The following is an 8,690-nucleotide window of genomic DNA, read 5'->3' on the forward strand; positions in this document are numbered from 1 at the left end:
TAAATCTGACAGCAATTTTCAGGAAGTGTTGGAGGCTAAGGAAGTTAGCTACAAACAGCTTAATAGGATAGGGAGTTTGCGCCCCATTTAAAAAAAATGTGTGCATAACTGTCTTCCTCTGGTATTGTTGAATACGTCCATGACTTCTCAGAAAGTTAAATATGTGTATAACACAGAAAATGACATAACATGATGGAATAAGAAAGAGAAGTAGAAAATAATACAATTTAATTTTTATATATATAATTTAAATGAGGGATTGAAAATAATAGTAACTTTTTAATCCTTTGTTATTGTGAATATTATACCATTCTAGAGTGAATAGAGTCAGTTTGGTAAGGAAGATTGCATGTTTGGTTTTTGTTATGTTTTGTTTTGTTTTTGGTACTGGGGATAGAACTCAGGTCCTTGTGCTTGTGAGACAGGCTCCAGAACCACTGAGCTAAATCCCCAGCCCTACATGTTTGGTTTTAAACATGTTGAGTTTCAGATATTTTTCAAAATTGCTAAGTGAAATTCTGACTACATAGCCATTTGCAATGAGTTAGTATGTAGACTTTGGTTGGAGATTAGTACAGTCTAAGGTAATGCTTCTCATATTGGGCCTGTGCTCCAAAGAATGTGGACAAAGGCCAAGGAGTACATAATAGCACAGGATATATTGAAACCACTTTTGGTAAAACCTTCCCAAACACTGGAAGTTTACAAATCTTTTTTAATGCCAAAGAAAACTGTCCTACAGATGTATGCTGAAGTATTATGATGTATGCTGAAGTATTATGAAAAAGAAAGTAAAACCTACAAACATTTTTAGGAACTAACACAGTATGTGACGGATCTGTATTTATTCTCTACTTGTTCAGGAGACACACAGAGAAAAATTGCAAGAAAATTGTCATAAAAGGTGGCTAAGTTTCTAAGTGTGAAAATAAAACATGTTCAGGAGCAAGGGACAGAGCTTCAATACACTTAGAGATTAAAGACTGATGGAAGAAGATTCAGTTAAGCAGAATTTGTAAAAAAAAATTGCAAGTAGGTGAGACATAGATATAAAGTGTCAGAAACCTGGAAAAGGGAGAGTTTTAAGAATAGGTTGTAAATACTATCAAATGTAGCAGCAGTGTTACATAAAGTAAGAGCAGTCACAGGGCGCTATGATCTTCTCCCCTGAAACCCTTTAAAGTAGCATATCTTCAAGTTATATGTAAGGGTTCTCAGGGTTTGCTCTAGAATGTAAAGTTTAATGCAAAAACTTTTCTACTTGTAGAAAGCCCTTCTAGAGATCAATAATCAATCATGAATGTGAATCCCTGAGGCAGATCATTTATTTTAAGTGCTTTATACTCTCCTTATCACAGCAGCATGTAGCATCCTTTACCCAAATCTTAGAATCTGACAGTCTCATCCACTTCAGCCTCTATTAGAAGTTGAAAATTGTTGAGAATGGAATAATTTATAATCACAAAACTTAGCACTTTACAGATAATGATGAAATGAATCAATTTTTCTTGTTGTTAGAAGCAGCTTAAAAACTCAGGATTCTGCTATCCAGTTTCCCATGTTAATCAAAATGAAACACCTTTCCTCCCACTCCAGCATCAACAAAAATGGCAAATATATTATTTTTGTTGCTGTTGCTATTGTAGGAAAGAAAAAACCCAATACATATCACTCTCATTTTTTAAAGCTAGTACAACTTCAAATAGGCAGCAGTGGCACACTTGAAAAGTATTGCAGTAGAAAGAAATATTCATAGTTACTCTACATAACTCTTATAGCATTTCTCCCCAAAAGTTCATGCCATGCATGAACAAGCCTTGGTCAGATGGGGATAGGAGACACAAGACAAAAGCTGGAAGTCAGGTCCTCTCTCCATGGTTCTCTGTGATTAGCATAAGTGAACTTTTGCCCTACACAGCTTAGTCTGTCTGTAAAGAGGTAAGGACAGTAATTCTCAAAACTAGTTTGTGATTCTGGGCATCAGTTAGGTAAATTATGATAATCAATCAATTATATCTTTTTTTCAAAAGCATAGTGTGAGAATAGCAATTAATAACATCTGTAAATGTGCTAACATGTAGTAGATATTCAATAGAATCAGTCTTAGTTTTTCTATTATTATCTTGCTACTGTAGAGATCTGTTGGAACAATCAAATGATACAAATAAGGATTCATTCACAAAAAGTCAATGAATTCAAGGAAAGAGACAGGGTTAGGGAGAGATCCCTTGTTAGAAGATTCCTTTTAAACACTGGAGAAAACCCTGGATTGGATAATAGTTTAATGGTAGATAATCTGGCAGTTCTACAGATCAACAAACTAGGGGTGAATTTCCTATGTGAAAATATTTTAAGGACTTCAAACTGAGAGAAGCTCAACTGGAAAATAAATGCAAACTTGTTCAGAACTGTCTCACATAAAAATAAAAATGATACTAAAAGAATAGTACAGTGATTTTTCAAATATTTTTGACACTGACTTACTCATTTAAAGAACATAAAATTATACTTAGCCATTTTATTGACAATGCATGTTGATGTTTTCTATTCTGAGTAACTTTCTCAGTGTGAGTTAAAAATAAAAAAACTTCAGCAGTTCCTTTCATGTATCAACAATAAATATAAATGTATCAGAAGTGAACAGCATTTTTAAGATCAATTTATTGTCAGCATCCATTTTAGATATTGTTTTGGTAGATGCTCTACTCAAGTAACATAATTACACATAAATTTTCTATGAAGTTGAATTGTGTACGTTTTGTAATCCAAAGAATATTGTCCTACAGATGTATAATAAAGTACTATGAAATAGAAAATCGAGTTTAAAGTCCATATTGTAGACTCCTAAGGAATATTGTGGTGTATTAATTATAATACATGGCAATAATGAAACAATTTTCTTGTACAAATATCACTTCCATGGAATAAAACCATTATACCCAGAGAGTTGCCTCTTTATTTGGAAAGGGACCTAAATCAGAGAATTTCATTTTGAGAGACACTATTCACCTCAGGCTAAAATTTAGCTGGATGTCTCTGCCAAAAGTGATTTGATTTATATGTAACAGAAGCTTTATGTGTTCATTCTTTCAGATTTGTTTTCAAAGCATTTCTACTTTCAAATTACCTCAGTGTTTTTGTTTGTTAATTTATTTGTGTTCCAAAAGAAATATGATATCAGCTACATCAATGCTAAAATTTTAAGTCTAAACATAGAAACAAGATTTGAAAGGCTGAGATGAACAGTTCAAAAACTCTACCTTCTTTATAGATCCAACCCCTCAAATTTTCACTAATTTTCAGAAGTTATTGAACAAGAAGTTTTAAATGAATTTAACAGCATTTTTAAAAGTCTTTGATACTAAAAAGAAAGACAACATATTTTTCTATTGTACCTTACACTATCAAAGGGGCATGCACCTCTGTTAACTGCTAGGAGGAAGTTAGCTGTTGGTTTCAAAATCACTTTTTCCAAAGAACCAGGGTGTATGACTCAGATTTCCACACCAAGGAAGTCCCTGAGAAAGGCATTAGATATATGTAAAAGAGGTTAAATTAAATGATTTGGTATCACTTATTATTTCCTCAGGCAAACCACATGTCAGAGTCTGAGAGTGGTGAGTTACATATGTTTCTTCCTGTTCTTTTTTTAGAAGTCTTTATATCTCTCAGTTTTCATGTGTGCTTGATTGGCATCTTTGTATAAATAAAGGTACTTAACAGTATAAAAATCATTCCAGTCCTTAGTTAAGAGAATTTTTGTAACTACTTCCTGGAGAGATAAAATGAAATGTGATTTGAAATCGAATATATACAAATTGGCTGAAGGAACTTCATATATTTCAAAGATCCTCAGTGGTTGAAGTGTTCAGACATATAAAAAGGAAGAGTAAGAAGACAAGGATTAACATTAATTGGAGACCCAATGCATACCTTACATCATGGCAGGTATTTTGTAAACAATATTTAATTATATTAAATATTAAATAGGAACTTTATCTATGTTTTATTAATGAGGCATCTGAAATTTGCAGAAACAAGAATAACTCCCCAAATTTTGTATGTAGTTTATGTAGAAGAGAGAAATTAAAATAAAATCACATACCTCTGATTTTAATACTACTATTCTAGTTATTTAGGCATATGGTTGAGTATTAAAGGCTAAAAAAGGCTGATACAGTGCAGACCACTCCAAAATATCTAGAAAACTGAAAAATCTTATCTTGTAAAAATAATTTTAGTGCTTATGTTCCAATAACCTTTGGAATCCAGAAAAGATAAATTTAACTGGGAAAGTATACCACTGACCTTTCTTTTCTTTTTTTTTTTTTTTGTTACCGGGGATCACACTCAGGACCTTCTGCTTGTGAGGCAGGCGGCTGAACCACGGAGCTAAATCCCCAGCCCCACTGTTGACCTTTGATATATGAGATTCTACAAGACCGTTTTCACCTGAAGTATTTCACACATATTCAAGGCTAAGTGCTATTAAGTCTTTTGTTTCAAATATAAGATATATTCTTGGAAATCAGTTTGGCTACTTGTGTATGCTTTTCGGATTGTAAACCATTTGACATTATACAATATTTCACAATTGTATGTGTATTTTCTTTATAAGAGTTAGTTTCCTATGAGCCAAGCCAAGAAGTGTTAGATTATTGCAATCTCTACAGTAGTTACCTGCCTGTATGATGTTTTCTCATTACCATTTACTGCAACCATGAAGTTTAGGTATACCCTAATTCTGGTGGCATTTGTTACTTTAATATTTCATAAATCTTTGGGTACAGAACCACACAATTCACTAATTTATTCAATAAATATGTATTTATTGAATAGTTAAGCTAAAAATTTACAAGGCATTAGAGATATAATGCATTAACATAGTCTAGTAGAAGAGACTTTTTAAAATAATCAGCAGCAATTACAAAATTGCAATTGTGGTAAGTGTTTAATTACATGGCTCTAAGACCATATCGTAGGGAAATTAATGCCTGAGAGAGAAATTAACTTCTGCAGGAAAACTGAGAAAGGTAAATTATCCAAACTTTGTAGGATGAGCAAGAGTAAATTAGGTCCAGAGGGGAGGAAAGAGGGCTTTATCATTTGAATGTCTTGGCTGAATGGTGATGATTCTAAGAAACAAGCCAAGGATCACAATAAACAAGAGTGAGTAAGGTTGGTGAAAAGGTGGGGATTCAGAAAGGATTGGCCAGAGCAACTTTGGGTTGAAAAGATGGGAATGATTTCTAAATACAGTGGGGAAAATGCACTAGGGGGTAGGAAGGAGTGCCAATAGATAGACTGCTCAGTGTTAGGTCAGAATACTGGTTCCTCGACAAGGGTAGTCAAGAAGATGCAAATAGAAGAAAAGACTGGAGAATGCATTTAGATTATGTATGGAGACACATTGGTGAAGAATTAGATATGGAAGGATGAGGGACAAATATAACTAATTTAAGATGACTTTGGTTTCTCATTCTATCTGCTCCTGATGCATTCAAATTCAACTAAAAGAAGAATGATGAAGGAGAACACTGAGTCTCATTTTGCACATATTGAGATGTAGATACTCTGGAGACATTGAACTAATTCTTCTTTAGAGTTGTCAAGGGAGAAAGAGCAATTGCAATGCTTAAGATGAAGGAATAGGCTTTTTACAACTAAAAAAAAAAAAAAAAAACACTTGTGAGAAACCTTAGGAAAGATTGGATGTGGAGGGTTTTTCCATGTGGGTTCTCTTTTTCAACATATAAGCTCCCCAGTTAAATAGAAAGCATACAAGTTACCTGATGTCCCACACACTAAATAAAATCTAACCAGAGTTTGGGTATCAGAAGAATTCAAGTACCTTTTGAATCCAATTTATTAAAACCATTCCTCCACAGAAACACATTACTATTTTATAAGAAAATTTGATAGCAAAGTTAATCATTTTAGAAATTTATTTGAAATCTTGCAAAATGTTTCCTATGTATTGTATTGTTACTGCTTGTGTCACAGCATCCAGCATGACACTGGGCATACAGTGTGTATACTTTTCAAATATTCCTTGTTGATATTGCGTGATTAAAACACTTCTCACAAAACATTTTGATTTGTAACCTGGAATTTAAGGAAATATAAGATTTTTAAATAAAAGGTATAATTTCATCTGCAACTTTTAATATTCATGAAACATACTTTATTATTTTTTAACCTTTTAAATACCATACAGAATCTAAAGAAAGGTAAATTTATTATCATATCTAGTTCTAAATGAAGCAAACAAAAAGAATACTATAAAATCATAATTGCTAAAACTTATTGAGAACATGTCATGTCAGTCACAACCCTAATTACCTATATTGTTTTCAAGGCCTGAGTACTAATAAATAGGTACTGTCATTTTCACTTCACTAGTGAGGAAATGGAAGTGTAAAGGGGAGTCTAAAGTTGTATATCCAGTTGTGGCAAACCCAAAATTCAAACTCAAACCACATCTTAAACTGGGGCTCCAGTGGGTCTGAATTTAGGGGTTAGTATTAACTAAACAGACCAGCTCAGGAAACCCCAACATTCTCTCTAAGATTACATAACTCCTTATAGTTTCCATGAAACTCTTTGGAAACAAATACAAATGTTTCTTCTGTCTATCCTCTGATTCAGAAAGATGTTTGGTTGTTCTTATTTGTTTAAACAGAAGGTGGATAGTTATGATTATAAAGATGGTTTGAAATAAGTCCAGCTTCTTACTACCCCTGGTCATGCAGAATCCAAACCCTAAATGTGCATAATGGAGCCAGTATATAATTATGCACTCAATAATTTCTCCTAAAACACACACGAATAAATTATTAGCTTATTCAAAATGGCCTGGGATGGAAATAGCAATTGAAATTTAAATCATACAACTGTGCCAAACCATTTTTAGTTCAAGAGACTGTGCTGCTTTATTACTATTTTATTCTGATTGCATCGCAGAGTGGAAATCAAGAGATCAAAGAGGATCTGTGAATTAATGTTTGTTCTCACACATGCTATCCAGCTGAAAGTGATAATACTGTGATCAGAAGTGATTCTGTCATTAGGACTAATAGTACCTAAGAAATTTTGGATGCTCACCACGTAGTGTCCACATGCTCTACATGGTTTATCTCACAGCGACCCAATTAGCAGGGGTGGTTATTGACCCCAGTTTACTGGTGAGGTTCTATAACTGCATAGGTGCCAGTCGGCAGAGCCACATGGGCATGCTTACTTATTCAGAGACCTTATTCACAACCACTTAATGGTCTTGACATGGATTTCTGTGACCACTGGAGGTCACAGGGAATGACTACGTTATGAGGAATGCAATGTAATTGATTCAGACCCAGAAAGTTTTGGGCTCTATTTCATTTTTTCCATCTGTCTTTCTTTCCTCTTCTTATTCAGGGGAAAGAATGAATGCAGTTCTCCACTACCATAGATTATACACCTGAGTTTCCTACATTAGGGGGAATCACAAGGTTCAGCACATTTGGAGTGCAATGGGTGAGCATCACTTTCAGAAAACCACCTTGCCAATCATGCTATGTCCACTGCAGGGTAAGAATCTAGGTTTTATTCCTTATGCCATTATTTATAAATCAGTGTCCTTGGCCAATAAGTGATCTCATTTGTTAATTGACAAAAATACCAATATTTATCTTCTGGTTGTTATAAGGTGAGTAAGCCAGTCCAAATAAAATATGTTAGCATAGTAACTAGAAAATCCAAAGTACTGAGTAATTATCATTATTCTTTTTTATTTTAGTTTTTCTAACTTCCATTTCCACAAGTTGATTCAGGCTCTAAAAGGAGGCACAAATGCATTAAGCAGGTTTAATTGCTTTCTTTAACTCTTAGCAGTTTTAGGTTACTCAATAATTTAGTACAATTTAACATTTGTAAGGTTTCCTTCCCACAAGGACAATTAATCTCACTCAAACATCAGCCAACTTGTGAACTGAATTAGAAAACCAAGTTTTACATGGGGAAATAGGCAGGACATTAAAATTCTTGCCTTAGGACACACTTGAATTAAAAAAAAAAGTTCTGAGGGTTAACACCAAGGCATGTTCTGTAACAAGAGAAAACACTTATCTCCTGTTTCTTAGAGCCCAAGGAAAAAGCAAACTGGAGAAAGAAGATATGGATGGATGGTCTCAGAGCCTGACTGATCCTTGCAAACTGCATGAAAATTCTCTATGCCAGACTTCTTCACTAGTGTTGGCAAACTTTGTGTCGGGTGAGACACAGAATAAAAATTGTGCTTGGTTAGAGAGAAAAAACAGCAAATCTGTGTAATGGCTGTGTTTCATTAGCTCAAGAAAGTTACAGCTCTAAGACATTTTAGAAGATGATTTTTCAGTGGCATTACTGTTTTTTTGTTTAGCCAGGTGCATCACAGTATGTAGCTCTCAGCTACATTTACATAGAAGTAAATGCATATGTATTTCGTGATCTGAGGGCCTCAATGGAAGAGGTTTTGTTAGATTAATAAAAGGTTCTGTCTCACTGTGTTTTATCTTCCTCCCTTACCTTTTCCACTCCCACCTTTATCTACCCCCTCCACATTAAAAACACTTGTTCATTTCCACCTCAGCTGGAAGTAAAATAATGATTTCAATTTCATGAATTAGCTGAGATAAGTGCAATGGGGAACATTTAAAAAAACATAATTCAGA

The 8,690-nt window shown here is 33.9% G+C and overlaps 1 non-coding gene across 1 annotated transcript; it reads right to left on the minus strand.

Annotated features, from left to right (window-relative positions):
• Positions 1-7,413: 7,413 nt before the first annotated feature.
• LOC117283289 lies at positions 7,414-7,577 on the minus strand. Its single transcript, XR_004514279.1, has one exon. It is a non-coding gene; the product is annotated as a U1 spliceosomal RNA (small nuclear RNA).
• Between the last annotated feature and the right edge of the window lie 1,113 nt (positions 7,578-8,690).

The sequence above is a fragment of the Fukomys damarensis genome, unplaced genomic scaffold (genome assembly GCF_012274545.1).
Source record: "Fukomys damarensis isolate Sample0158 unplaced genomic scaffold, DMR_v1.0_HiC HiC_scaffold_24, whole genome shotgun sequence".
Lineage (NCBI taxonomy): Eukaryota > Metazoa > Chordata > Mammalia > Rodentia > Bathyergidae > Fukomys > Fukomys damarensis.